General features: G+C 39.4%; 1 long non-coding RNA gene across 3 annotated transcripts in view; it reads right to left on the bottom strand.

Annotated features, from left to right (window-relative positions):
* The window catches only part of LOC309604675, a 426,266-nt gene that overhangs the window by 314,260 nt on the left and 96,532 nt on the right, over positions 1–15,474 (bottom strand). The window lies entirely within an intron of this gene.

The raw sequence follows: 15,474 nt of genomic DNA on the forward strand, positions 1-15,474 counted from the left end.
AATTGCAAAGATACTGCAGAGAGTTTTCATATATCCCACACCCAGTTGCCCCTATTGTTAACACTGGTACATTTTACATTCATGTGGTACACTTGTTATAATTGATGAACCAATATTGATAGATTATTATTAACTAAAGTCAGATTTCCTTAGTTTTTACCTAACACCTTTTTTCTGTTCCAGGATATCATCCAGGATACCACATTACATTTCGTTATAATTTTTTTCTCAGCTTCTCTTCGCTGTGATGGTTTCTCAGACTTGTCCTAGTTTTGATGACCTTGACAGTGTTGATAAGTACTGATCTAGTGTTTTGTAGAATGTCTCTCAATTGGGATTTGTATGATGTTTTTCTCATGATTATCCTGGGGTAGTTTGTTTTGGAGAGGAATACCACAGAGGTAAAGTGCCATTCTTATCACATCAGATCAAGGGTACATACTATCAACATGACTTATTACTGTTGATATTTACCTTGATCACTTGACTGAGACAATTTAAACAGATTTCTCCAGTATAAAGTTACTCTTCCCCCCACCCCCCCATCTATACTGTATTCTTTGGAAGGAAGTCACTATGCGCCATCCATGCTTAAGGAGTAGAGATTCATGTGTCACCTCCTTGAGGGTAGAGTATCTACATAAATTATTTAAAATGTTCCTGCATAGGAGAAATCTCTCTTCTATCCCATTTATTTATTTATTCTATCCTTTATTTATGTCAATACAGACTCATGGATATTTGTTTATAGTTTGGGTTATAAACCAATATTACTTTATTTCTTGCTCACATTGCTCCAGCTTTGGCCACTGGGAGCTCTTTCAGTTGACTCCTGTGCCCCTTTGATCTACGTACAGCAGCATGAGGTGTTTGTTTGCTTGTCCGTTTTTTGAGCATTTCCTTACTTTCTGGCACTGTAAGATGCTCCCAGCTCATCTTGTAGATTTCCTTCCCCAGTCCTAGAATCAACCATTTCTCCAAGGAGTCTGCTTCCTTTTATTGAATTAAAGGTATTACAAACCAAATCTGGGCACTAGGTATGCTCACTACTACTAGGGTGTCATTTCTTTTAAGCCCTTTCAGCTGATAAAACAAAGAAATATACCGTATATCTGTGTATTTTAAGCAGTGCTAATGGTATGTCACCATTTGTATTTATATTAGGTTAGAAATTAATTCTTACTAAGGTCTTCAACTCTAATCCATTTCCAAGTGAATGATTCTAGCCTCCTCCCCATGCTTATTGGTAAACTCCTATCCCAACAGTGAGAAACCAGGCTCCTACCATCTGCTATCATTTACTTAATCCTTCAATTCCAGCATGCACATATAGCAGTATCAGAATTTATTTTTTATTTATTTATTTATTTATTTATTTATTTTTGGCTGAGTTGGGTCTTCATTGCTGCGCACGGGCTTCCTCTAGTTGCGGCGAGCAGGGGCTCCTCTTCCTTGCGATGTGCAGGCTTCTCATTGCGGTGGCTTCTCTTGTTGCGGAGCACGGGCTCTAGGTGCGTGGGCTTCAGTAGCTGTGGCACATGGACTCAGTAGTTGTGGCTCGTGGGCTGTAGAGCGCAAGCTCAGTAGTTGTGGCACACAGGCCCAGTTGCTCCGCAAAATGTGGGATCTTCCCGGGCCAGGGATCGAACCCATGTCCCTTGCATTGGCAGGCAGACTCTCAACCACTGCACCACCAGGGAACTCCCAGCAGTGTCAGAATTTCTAACCTGTACCTCCATGGGAAGCAACTTTATCAACTAAAATACAGTGCTTATGTTCAGTTGCTTTTGCCTTTAGTCTTACAGATTCCATTCATTTCCAAAGTGACTTAGGTCAGCACATTTTCCCCCATCCTCTTCAGTGAGATCTTTTTAAATACCATTGTGATACAGTTATATTCTATTGCCATAGTTTGGATTATTTCCTGGGATCCCCCAGACTCCTAAATGATTTTTTTTTAATTTGCATGCATTGAGATTCAGTGCTTATGTTGTAAAGTTCTATGGGTTTTGATAAATGAATAAAGTTATGTATCCACCATTACAGTGTCATACAGATAGTTTCACTTGCCTAAAAAATTCCCCAGGCCTTCACCTATCCCCTCACTCAGCTCCCAATTCCCTGGCAACCACTGACCTTTTTACTGTTTCAAGAGTTTTACCTTTCTCAGAAGTCATATACTTGGAATCATACAGTATGTAGCCTTTTAAGACTGCCTTCTTTTATGTAGCAATATGCATTTAGTATTTTTCTAAGTCTTTTTGTGGTTTAATAGCTCATTTCTCTTTATCACCAAATAATATTCTATTGCATGGATGTACCAGTTTGTTTATCCATTCACCTATTGAGGGACATCCCAGTTGCTTCCAGTGTTGGGTAACATACATAAGTTTTCAACTCAGTTGGTGAATACATAGGAATATGACTGCTGTAATATGGTAAGACTATATTTAGATTTTTAAGAAGCTACCCAACTATCTTCCAAATTGGCTGTACCATTTTGCGTTACCACCAGCAATGAATGAGAGTTCCTGCTCTTCTGCATCTTAGCTAGTATTTGATACTGTCAGTTTCTTTGGATTTTGGCCATTTTCATTGGTTTGTGGTTGTATCTCGTTGTTTTAATTTCAAATTCACCAATGACAAAAAATGTTGAGGATTTTTTCATATGCTTATTTGCTGTCTGTTTAACTTCTTTGTTGAGGTGTCCATTCACATCTTTTGCCCATTTTTAATTGACTTATTTTTCTTATTGTTGAATTGTAAGTGTTCTTTATATATTTTCACTTATTCCTTTTACATTTAATAAAATTACTGATATATTTCTATATGTATTCCTTCACTTTATTTTGTGCTATCTATTTGTTCCACTATGTTTCTCCCTCTCTCTTTCTCTTTCTCTGTCTGTCTGTCTCTCTCTCTCGTCAAAGCCTAAATTTAAACAGTACCTTTACTCTTCATCTAGACAATACAAGGACTTTGTAACACCTTAATACCGTTTATCATTCTCCAGAATTACTATTTCAATTAAAATAGTTTACTTTTATCTCATTTAAAAAAATAAAGTGCCACACAAGATGTTATTGGTATTGTTTTATGAGTATTTAAATTTACCCATGTATTTACCATCCTCTCACTCTTCATTCCTTTTTTGATTGTAAGGCTTCTATTTGGGATTGCTTTCTTTTTGCTTGCAATTCATCCCTTAGAATTTCCTTTTGAGAGGTTCTCCTGGCAGCAAATTCTCTTGGTTTTTGGTTTTCTGAAAATGTTTTGATTTTGTTCTTAGTCTTGAAATACAGTTTTCCTGGGTACAGAATTCCAGGTTAGTAGTTATTTTCTTCCTCAGCACACTGAAGATTTGATTCTGGGCTTCTATTATTTCTTTTGCAAAACAGCTTGCTGTCTGACTACTGTTCTTTAAAGGTAATATACATTTTACTTTCTGGTTGCTCTTCAGTTTTCTCTTTGTTGTTCATGTCCTGAAGTCTCACTGCAATGTGCCCAGATGTACATTTATTTTTATTTAATCTTTTTAGGATTTGTGAGAATTGTTGAATCTGTGTGTTTTAGTCTTTAACAGTTATCAAAAAGTCTCAATTCTTACCTCTGAGCACTTTCCCTATCCCATTCTCATCTCTCCTTCTGAACTCCAATTAAATTTTTGTTAGATCTTTACATTCCATGCTCTAAGTCTCTCGAGATCTCTGTCATATTTTCTATTTTGTGTGTCTCTACACTACATTCTAAGTAATTTATTTGACCTATCTTCTAGTTCACCCATTCTCTCTTCACCTCCATCTAATTTGATATTAAACTCATCCATTGGGTTTTAAAATTTTATTATTATAATTTTCATTTCAATAAATTATATTTGGTTCTTCTTCAAATCTGAGTTACATTAATTAAACAAGGAGCTCATTAAACTGAGGTGGCTCTAATGCCATGGCAGCCTATGGAAACAAACCAAAATCTAAGCCTGTAAATGCCTCAAGGTTCTGAAATCAAAACACTAAGGACAACCAATCACAAACAGCTAGCTAGGCTTTAAGCTGCAGCCAATGAAATAATTTCCTTTCTTTGCTTCCACACTTTCTCTATATATGTCTTTCTCCTGCTTCTCTTGGTGGAGTGCTCCTAACAATTTCCAGTTTGGCACTGCCTGATTTGAATAGATTTTTGCTCAAATAAACTCTTGAAATTTGTAATATGCCTCAATTTAGATTTTAACATCTGCTTAGATCCTCATTCGTTTTGTATTTTCTACAGACATTTTAAATTTGTCTTTTATTTCTTTAAATGCAGCGATTGTCTTTATCTTGGATCATGAGATTGATAATTACAATATCTGAAATCTGTGCAGATCTGTTTCTTCTGTCAACATATTTACTAATTATTCATTGTTAGCTGCTCCTTTTCTTTTTCTTTGGGAGAATTCTTTGAGGCCTTGGATAGAAGTGGATTCCTCCAGAGATGATTTGTGCTTGCTTTTACCAGATGATTGGGGCATTGTCATTCTGGCAATACTTTAAAATCTGACTTGAAGTTTTTTGGACCACCTGGGTCACACGAATTTGACTTACATGTCCACATAAAAGTCAGCTTAAATTTTTAATCATCAGGAAAAGTTTTATTATTATTATTATTATTATTATTATTGCCTGTTTTGTCTGATGCTTAGGCATCTTGCCTTGAAATTTCCTGTGTGTAGAAGGGCTGCAGTCGGGTTTCAATCTGGTTCACACTGACACTTAGTATGTGACCCACTGGGGTTCTAGGATTTGGAAACAGTTGCTGGACTTTGCTTTCTTCCCCACCCCACACTGTCACTCACACACACACATACACACAGGCACTTGTCCTAAAAAAATATGAAAATTGAAGCTCAAGTTCATCAGGTTCAGCAACAGCCCTCAGGGTAAAAACTTCGCTTACTTCTCTTTCTTCCTGCCTTCCCTTGGAGGTTGGACTGATAAATTCTTGCTGCTATATTTTACCAGTTCTTCAGTGCTTTTAAGATTTTTAAAATACACATTAACCAGCATTTTTCATAGTTATTAGCAGGAAGATTGTTTCAGATACCTAGCCATTATATTACCAGAAACAAAGCTATGCATTTTCTAAATGTGCAAGTTTATAGCAAGGAGATAATTCACAGTGAATGCCTACTAAATAGGACAATGTGGAGATCTGTGCCTTGACAGTTTTTCAATGGGAACTTAGAGAAATATGATGGTAATTGCCCTTATACACAATATACACCAAACTAGAGGTTTCAGACTGGTGGGGATTAGAGGTTCAACCTCTGTCTGTGGGCCCAGCAAAACTAGCTCTTCTATGAGGAGACAGATTTCATTAACTCTACAAATATTTATAGTGCAACCAATCTACATCCTGAGGATACAGCAGTGAAAAAACCAAGTTTCTATCCTCATTGAATATAAATTCGAATGGAGATTCATGTCTGTGCCTTTGTCAGCACCGTGTTCTAACCAGCAGAGTTATATAGCACAGTTGAGATAGAGCTATCAGCGAGTGTCATGTTTCCTGGGGCCAACTCAGCAGGTGTAAAAAAATAATAAAGTGAAAAGGGTTTTTTTTTTCCTTTTCTCCTTTAACAGCCAGTGGCACACAGACGGTCCATTATTTTTCTTTCCTCTAAGTTTTCTTCAATCTCTGCCCTTTCCACAGTGGGCATAATTGGGAGCAACAAGGATACTGAGTCATTTGCATGACAAACCCTGTTGCAGTCAGTCTGTTGCACCTGGAGTTTCTTCCTTTGAGGAAAATCAGATTTTCTTTTGTCCTTTATAGTCTGCGTCAAATCACCGTGCGAGGTTTATGTCTAGGGAGTGGAAGTTGGATATGCTCTTTAGTGAGCTGGAAATGCCCAAATAAATTCAGTTTATTTCAGGATTAGAAGGTCTTGACCCTAATTTCAAGTCCTGACAACCTGCTTCTACCAGAATACACATGAGCAGAGACTAAGTACTCAAGGCCGGGGTTCCCACCTTTTCATCTGCTGGGTGATCTCAGGTTCATACTTAGAGACCCCAGAGACAAAAAGAGAGAAGCTTCTTCCATGCAAAGTTTTGCCCTCAAAGCCCCTATGATACGATCTTGAAGAAAGCAGGGCATAAAATTACAAGTGTCCTCTGACTACCACTGTGTAGATCGCTTGCGTGTCAGGAAAGAGCATAAGGCAGCATTTTGCAGCATGTGCTCCTCAAAATCCTTGGAACGTTCCCAGCGGGGGAAATGTAATTGCCTATCTCTTTCCTGAATCTTCTCAAAGTTTACTTACATATTAAAAATTTTGAGAAGCTACGTATTGAAGTAAAGAAAACTGTATTATCAAAACATTTTCCAAACTTCCAAAATCATTTGATGGACACTTTTTCCGCCCATACGACATCTAGTGCTCTGTGGAAACACTTTGGGAAAGTGTCTCAAGGAAAACTTAGGTGTCATCATTGCTGTGCTAAAGTGACAGGATTATGAACACCTTTTCTTCGTCTTTTCAAACCTTTTGTAATATAAATTTTGCTTGTTTGTTTGTTTTGGAGTCAAGGTTCATGGTTGCAAGCTCGGTGATTGAGGCAGAAAGGGAATAATTAAAAGATATTGAGCTGCTCATGGAGGCTCCAGGAGGATCAGAATCAGGCTTAAATGTCACCCGTCCAAGAAAAGCACACAAAATTCTCTTGTGGAACTGATTCTGTAAAGACATAATTGTTGCTTCTACTGGACACAGATCCAACTGTTTCTTCCACTGACAACCCTGATCCTAGACACTGGCCCCTGGTGCTAGAACCGTTACCACCATGACTCTGGAAACTGGATCTAGCTTCCATTGGCACCATTAACCTCACCAAGATGGTGTCTGTACAGCCCCTGCTCATTTGGATTCATAGCTTCTAAGTCAAAATCCACCCTGGGTGAATCTGATTCATGAATCATTAGTCATATGCCTATGGTCTAACTGTAAGGAAAGCTGGAGTGGTAAGTATCTAGGTTCTACAGAGAGAGGAAGACTCTGCTCTCTGCCCAGGTGGAGGATGTCGCAAAGATAAAGGGGGGAGAGGGAGGGTGGGTAGGCAGTCAAAATTCATGACAAACACCCTCTTCCCCAAGTATTTTCCATTCCCCCCACCTTTCTTACTTCACATTCAATTAAACTTTATTCTCCCATCTTCTCACAATACACACATTCCATCTCCTCTGTTACAAATTTTACAGCAATATGAAGAGTTTCAGAGGCTAATCCACAAACAGCTGAGACTCTGCAGCAAGCTCTAATAGCATGTTATTTAAAGAGCCAAGCTCACTCAAACCTACGGAGGAACTGCCACTGCTGGCCATGACTCAGGTTTGAAAGTTCCAACCAAAACCTCCCATGGTGTTTCATATGTTCACTTCACCACCCCCAATCCCAAGTAGCCCTTCAAGGCTTCTCTGTACAGTTTGCACTTTTAAAGAAAATTCTATTGGTTTCCACAACACTGAAACAAAAATGTACCCCTTTTCCTACCCTCCCCCTAACTGGGGAACACACATAGCTGGCTGGGTCAGTGTGGTGAAGTTAGGCTATACCTTCGCCAAGAAGTTCTTGGGATTCCCTGAGCATGTTCAAGGAACTTCTTAACTGCCAGGAAACATTCAGGGACCCTAAAAGAGCTGTCCAGGAATAGCCCTGGTATTCTGGGAGTCCAACAGGAAAACAAAAGGACAACCGAGGCTGGTGGTAGAATGAGCCTGGGATTTGGAGAAGCGAAAGTTCCAGAGAGGTGCAGTGTGGAACTTGACACCAGGCAGCTGAACCCCTCCTAGACGAGCTGTCCACTCAAGGAAAACATGGGCTGTGGGGCAAAGAGAGACAATACTGCCGAGGTCCAAGAGCTCTGCTGTCCAAAACACTTCTGAAAGAGCTGGGCAGAAGAGAAAGAGCATTTCCTAAATGACCAGAGGGAGAAGAGTTCTAGAGGCCAACAGGCCATCTGGCTGCATACACAGCATCACCGGTTGGCTGACGTCTGTGGCCAGCAGAGCATAGGGACATCAGAGCTGCTGGCAGAGCTGTGAGAAACTGTTAGCCCCACATACAACCTGGTTAGGGTAATCCCAGGAGACCAAGGGAACAATTGAAATGCATGAACAAAATATGAGGGAGGGTCCAAAAATACTTGGAGAGAGCAACTCATGGAAACAACAGGACTTCCTGCCTGTCAAGGGTGGATGGGCTCTGGGTATTGAAGTTTGGGGTACTACTATAAATCTGATTTGATGTCATAGCCACATATCTGGTTGTGCCACAATAAGATATGGATCTTCCAGTTATAAGGACTGAGGCTCCTGGTTTAAATTGTAAGATACCCCTTTAAGTACCCAACAGGTCAGAAGTATCATTTTGCTCATGAACCCTCATTTATAATCCCTTTACAGGGAAGGAACATTGTAACAAACTCCAAACACAAGCTTCAGATGGAACCTCCTCTTCACCCTCCCTTTGCATATGTGGCCCAGCTACTCTATCTGGAAGTAGCCCTATAGGTTGAGAGTTCACAACCCATGCAGCTCTGGAAAGACTGGGGTCACACTCAGATCAGATGAGGGGCAATGTCAAGGCAGAACTGTTGACACACTTCCTAGGAGATCCCACCTCGTTTTAGTCCTCCCATGTATGGCTGATTTGGATAGAAGACCCTCCATAAGAATAAGGCTCCTTAGCGCTTTTTACCTTGTACTGGTGTTGTTTGGCCACAACAAATCATCCCTTTGCCTCTATTGTAAACTTCTTAAGAGCACAATCCTTATCCACTCGCTGTTTTTATCTCTGTAACTCCCAGAATAGTGGTAAATATTGTAAGGGAGGGAGGGAGAGAGGAAGAAAGGAAGGGAGGAAGGCAGGGGAAGGTATTTGGAGCAGAAATGCTATACCACCAGAGATTCCAGTGACATATGGGTAAACCCATTCATATTATAGGGAAGCTTTTACTTTGTCAGGTGAAGAGTTCTTGGCTCATGCTGGGAAATTACTTGAAGGACAAAGTAATTCAACACACTCTTCCTCTGGTCAGTTTCAGCACTTCATCCCATTTAAGGTTTCACATTTAAAAATCATAAAAATAACTAATCTGAAGAATGCAGTAATAGGATTGGCCAGGGTCCATGAATCCCTGGAAATGTTCTCACAAAGTCATTGCAGAAACCCAATGTTGTGTGTCTAAGTGGTCTCCTGGGTGAAAACACAGCTCCCTCCTAAGGGATGTGACTTGGAGTATGAATGGAGTTTTAGCTTGGGTTAGAGATGTGGGCACTAGTTTCAGTTGACTGATTCCTGGGCCCCAAGTACACTGCAGTGTGGCTTCTGAATACCACCTACTCCAGTAAAACTGCTCCAACTAAGGTTACTGACAACTTCCTTATAGGTAAAATCAACAGTCCCCTTATAATCCTTATTTCACTTAGTCTTTCTGCAACTTTTAGCACCTCCCATGTACCTGCTCCTTCAAATTTCTTCTCTTTTAGCTTCTGAGTTTTTTTATTTCTATTGTAGTTGCTCTTTCTTAATCTCCTTGCAGTCATCTCTTGCCCTGTCCATCCCTAACCTGTTAATGTCCTCTAGTGATTATCCTTGGCCCTTTGCCAATTCAATCTACTCCTCTGGCAAGGACTCCAAATTCCCACTTCCCACTCTACCACCCAGCCCTTCTCAGTTGGCTTCTATAGGGGCATTAAGCCCTAGTGCATCCATTGTATATAACTAATTAACTTCTATGTATCTAGAATGGGAGTAGCTATCAACCATCCTGGGGGAGAACTGGGAAAATAGTCACTCAAATCATTTCCTGTAGGGCTTCATTCTCTCCAAGAACCTTTACTGGGGCTGGATAGCATTGGATCCCTAGAGCCAACTGCTTAGGGGACAGCTCCACTTGGCTGTTTCACAGATTCCTCAAAGCCACACTTCAATAACAAATCTATTGCCTTCTCTCATAATTCCTCTTCTCCTGTGTTTCCTAATTTGATGAAGGCTGTCACTATATTACTACCTCCTGATTTTTCTATTTTTAGACATAATCTATTAATTATCTACTGTGGAAGATAAGGATAAGGTGTTTTCTCACACACACACCCTTGTTCCCAATACACTTTCTAGCCCTTCATCCTACTTGTATTTAGAATTTTTGTAGGACAAATATTCTGCATTTATATTATTATAACTATGTAAATACATTTCATAACTGAGCCATGTAATATATACTATAATGACTTTTCCCTTCTGCACAACTTTCTGTTTTCCCTGGAGATAATTGTTGTCTTTTGTTTGTTTATTTGCTTAGATTTCTATAAACATACCCTTAATTTCTTTTCATGTACTCATCAGTAATTCAGCTCCAAACTCTCCTCCAATTGTGTAAACATCGTTAGTGTATTAGGCTTCCTGTCAATTTTACTGCCTTAAAGAAACTGCCTATAGATGGACTTCACTGTTGATATCTCACTGGCTCCCTGTGGAAGGCTTTATGTCAGTACGCTTAGATCATTTTTCTTGGGTTTGTCATATTTCCAGAGAAGGCTCTTTTCATCTGTTTCTTGAAGGATAAAGATGTGGTTGCCAAAATTCTGAGAGCCTGGTAAGAGCTGAAGAACGGGGGTGTCTCAATCTCAGTATGAAAACTTTCACTAACTCACTGTATTTTCAATATGATATTCACATACTCGACTCTATATGGTGTCCATTTTATCCCTTCAAGAGAATAACTCTCTACTCTTCTGTCAGCGTAGAAGTGGGAAGTCATTTTCTTATACAGATGGGGAAATGATTTGGGGGTCCAACTCTTTCTCTCAAGTAATTTGAACCACTTCTCCTGGTTTTATATTCTCCTTCGTTTCTACTTCCAGAGTGTCCATTACCTGTGCTTCCTGAGACTTTGAGGGGTATTTTCTGGTTCATCTCACCTTCCTATTTAGTTTTCCCCACTGCTTACTTAACATTAGGATTCCACTTTCTCCAGTACGTTAATCAATTATCACTCTTCCATCTATTGCCTAGCTTCTAAAATTTTGTTACTTTTGCATTTTTCCTGTTCTTTTTGTTCTTATGGTTTATGTATTTATAAAAATCCCATTATCATCTCTTTAATAGAGTTTTGGCAGGGAGAAATATAATGCATGTGTTCAATTTACCTTCTTTAAATAAAAGTCCCCTAGCCTTTTTTTTTTTTTTAAGAATTTCACTTTATTTATTTATTTATTTATTTATTTATTTATTTATTGGCTGTGTTGGGTCTTCGTTTCTGTGCGAGGGCTTTCTCTAGTTGCGGCGAGCGGGGGCCACTCTTCATCGCGATGCGCGGGCCTCTCACTATCACAGCCTCTCTTGTTGCAGAGCACAGGCTCCAGATGCGCAGGCTCAGTAGTTGTGGCTCACGGGCTTAGTTGCTCCGCGGCATGTGGGATCTTCCCAGACCAGGGCTCGAACCCGTGTCCCCTGCATTGGCAGGCAGATTCTCAACCACTGCGCCACCAGGGAAGCCCCCCCCTAGCCTTTTAATTATACCTCTTGCTACTCTTCCAAACCCACTCTACTTGTGGTTCTTCAAATGTGCTACTTCCTCTCTCTCTCACATACACATACACACACACACATTTTCATGTTACTCTCTCTGCCAGATTGGCTTTCTTACTCCCCCTTCCCCCACCTCTGCCGAGGAACTCCTGTTCATCCTTCACCAGGAGCTCTCACCTCCACCAGGACACTTCCCAGACCCCCTCCTATGACCCTATAGCTCCCTGGGCATCTGCCCACCACAGCACTTATCCTCCTGGATAATAAGTGCTTATTTACTTTTCTGTTCTTACCCACCTGACTTTAAAGACACACTAACAGGTCTCTCACAAGACCTTCTTCCTCCCGGGATGCCTCTGGCAAAAGAAAATTTCTTTTAACTAAGTGGGAAATGAGAGACTATATGATATGCTCCCCTAAGGCAGTGTTCCTGACCAAGAGCTTCAGTACAAGTAACGAAAATTATTATTATTATTATTATTATTAAAAGTCTCTCTCCTAGATTATTTGTCAAAGTCAGACCAAAAATTAACTGCCCTCAAAATTACGCATAGTGCTTTTTAGTCAAAGCACTTTAAACTTCGGGTTGGTTGGTTTATTTATTTATTTATTTATTTATTTATTTATTTATTTATGGCTGTGTTGGGTCTTCGTTTCTGTGCGAGGGCTCTCTCTAGTTGTGGCAAGTGCGGGCCACTCTTCATTGCGGTGCGCGGGCCTCTCATTATTGCGGCCTCTCTTGTTGCGGAGCAAAGGCTCCAGACGCGCAGGCTCAGTAATTGTGGCTCACGGGCCCAGTTGTTCCGCGGCATGTGGGATCTTCCCAGACCAGGGCTCGAACCCGTGTGCCCTGCATTGGCAGGCAGTTTCTCAACCACTGCGCCATCAGGGAAGCCCCTAGTCAAAGCACTTTAGCACTCATCAATTAATTATGGTAATTTACCATCATTAGCTAGCTAATTAAATTTGAACTGAACCTACAGAGGAGAAAGACCAATTTGGAAATATCACTCCAGGCCGATGTCCATAGGCCCAGCTCCTAATTTCTTGACCTTCCATAAAAAATAGTGGGCTCTGGGCTGGACCTGGGCCAAGCAACCAACCCAAGGGTTTGTCCTCCTCATTATGCCATCTGAGCCCAGTTCCTCTCCTCTCCAGAGTTTCAACAGCAAACATTTCTGAAAGTGTCCTCCCAGGTGATATACCCATCAGAATCCAACATTCTAATTTTCAATCAGAAACAAAAGGTCATCTCTAACATAAATATACACAAAATGCAGAGATTCTCTGGCCCTTATTCTTGCAACAAAAGGGGGAATAAAATGGCTAGAACTATAAATCAAGCAACTCTTGAAGTGTCTGAGGACTGCTTAAAAAGTGTCTTGTTAGTATGCCGATAAAATGGACAGCCTAGGAGAAATGGACAATTTCTTAGAAAGGTACAATCTCCTAAGACTTACCAGGAAGAAATAAAAAATATGAACAGACAAATTACCAGAACTGAAATTGAACCAGTAATTTTAAAACTCCCAACAACCAGAAGTCCAGAACCAGATGGCTTCACAGATGAATTCTACCAAACATTCAGAGAAGAATTAACACCTACCCTTCTGAAACTATTCCAAAAAACTGCAGAGGAAGGAACACTTTTTAACTCATTCTATGAGGTCACCATCACCCTGATACCAACACCAGACAAGATATCACACACAAAAAGAAAATTACAGGCCAATATTACTAATGAACATAGATGTAAAAATCCTCAACAAAATATTAGCAAACCAAATCCAACAATACATTAAAACAATCATATACCATGATCAAGTGGGATTTATCCCAGGGATGCAAGAATTTTTCAATATCTGCAAATCAATCAATGTGATATAACACATTAACAAAATGAATAATAAAAACCATATGATCATCTCAATAGAGGCAAAAAAAGCTTTTGATAAAATTCAACATCCATTTATGATCAAAACTTTCCAGAAAGTGGGCATGAAGGGAACATACTTCAATATAATGAAGGCCATATATGGCAAACCACAGCTAATATCATACTCAATGGTGAAAAGCTGAAAGCATTTCTTCTAAGATCAGGAACAAGATAAGGATGCCCACGCTCACCACTGTTATTCAACATAGTTTTGGAAGTCATAGCCACAGCAATCAGAGAAGGAAAAGAAATAAAAGGAATACAAATTGGAAAGGAAGAATTAAAACTGTCACTATTTGCAGATGACATGATACTATACATAGAAAATCCTAAAGAGGCCACCAGAAAGCTACTAGAGCTCATCAATGAATTTGATAAAGTTTCAGGATACAAAATATACAGAAATCTGTTGCATTTCTATACACTAAGAACAAAGTATCAGAAAGAGAAATTAAAGAAATAATCCCATTTACCATCGCATCAAAAAGAATAAAATACCTAGGAATAAACCTACCTAAGGAGTTAAAAGATCTGTACTCGGAAAACTGTAAGACATTGATGAAAGAAATTGAAGATGACACAAACAGATGGAAAGATATACCATGTTCTTGAATTGGAAGAATCAATATTGTTAAAATGACAGTACTACCCAAGGCAATCTACAGATTCAATGCAATCCCGATCAAAATACCAATGACATTTTTCACAGAACTAGAAGAAAAAAATTTTTAATTTGTATGGAAACCAAAAGACCCTGAATAGCCAAAATGATCTTGAGAAAGAAGAATGGAGCTGGAGGAATCATGCGCCCTGACTTCAGACTATACTACAAAGGTACGAAGTGAGAGAGTGGCATGGACACATATACACTACCAAATGTATAATAGATGGCTGGTGGGGGGCAGCCGCATGGTACAGGGAGATCAGCTCAGTGCTTTGTTACCGCCTAGAGGGGTGGGATAGGGAGGATGGGAGGGAAACGCAAGAGGGAGGAGATATGGGGATACGTGTATATGTATAGCTGATTCACTTTGTTATAAATCAGAAACTAACATACCATTGTGGGGCAACTGTACTCCAATAAAGATGTTTAAAAAAAAACAAACCCAAGGTCATCAGAGGAAAAAAATAAAGAAAAATGTAAACTATGATGAACCATAGGCAAGTCCAAAGAGACAAAGGGAAGGTCAGCTTTTACTAGGGATTAGGAGAAAATTGGGGAGGGTTGCTTGAATAAAATTTATTGGAGAAGAATGAAAAAAAAAAGCTACATTAATCAAAACAGTATGGTACTGGCACCAAGACTATAGATCAATGGAACAGGATAGAAAGCCCAGAAATAAACCCACACACTTATGGTAAATTAACATATGACAAAGGAGGTGATAATATACAATGGAGAAAAGACAGTCTCTTCAATAAGTGGTGCTGGGAAAACTGGACAGCTACATACATGTAAAAGAATGAAATTAAAACATTCTCTAACACCATATTCAAAAACAAACTCAAAATGGATTAAAAACCTAAATGTAAGACCGGATACTACAAAACTCTAGAGGAAAACATAGGCAGAACACTCTTTGACATAAGTCGCAGCAATAATTTTTTGGATCATCTCCTAAAGTAAAGGAAATAAAATAAAAAATAAACAAATGGGATCTATTTGAACTTAAAACCTTTTGCACAGCAAAGAAAACCATCGACAAACAAGAAGACAACCTACTGAATGGGAGAAAATATTTGCAAGTGATATGACCGATAAGGGATTAATAGCCAACCGATAAGGGATTAATAGCCAACATATATAAACAGCTCATACAACTTAACATCAAAAAAAAAAAAAAAACAATCAAAAAATGGGCAGAAGAACTGAACAGACATTCTTTCAAAGGGGAAATGCAGATGACCAACAGGCACATGAAAAGATGCTCAGCATCAGGGAAATGCAAATCAAAACCAAAATGAG

Source organism: Balaenoptera borealis (genome assembly GCF_965194805.1).
Source record: "Balaenoptera borealis genome assembly, chromosome: 1".
Taxonomy (NCBI): domain Eukaryota; kingdom Metazoa; phylum Chordata; class Mammalia; order Artiodactyla; family Balaenopteridae; genus Balaenoptera; species Balaenoptera borealis.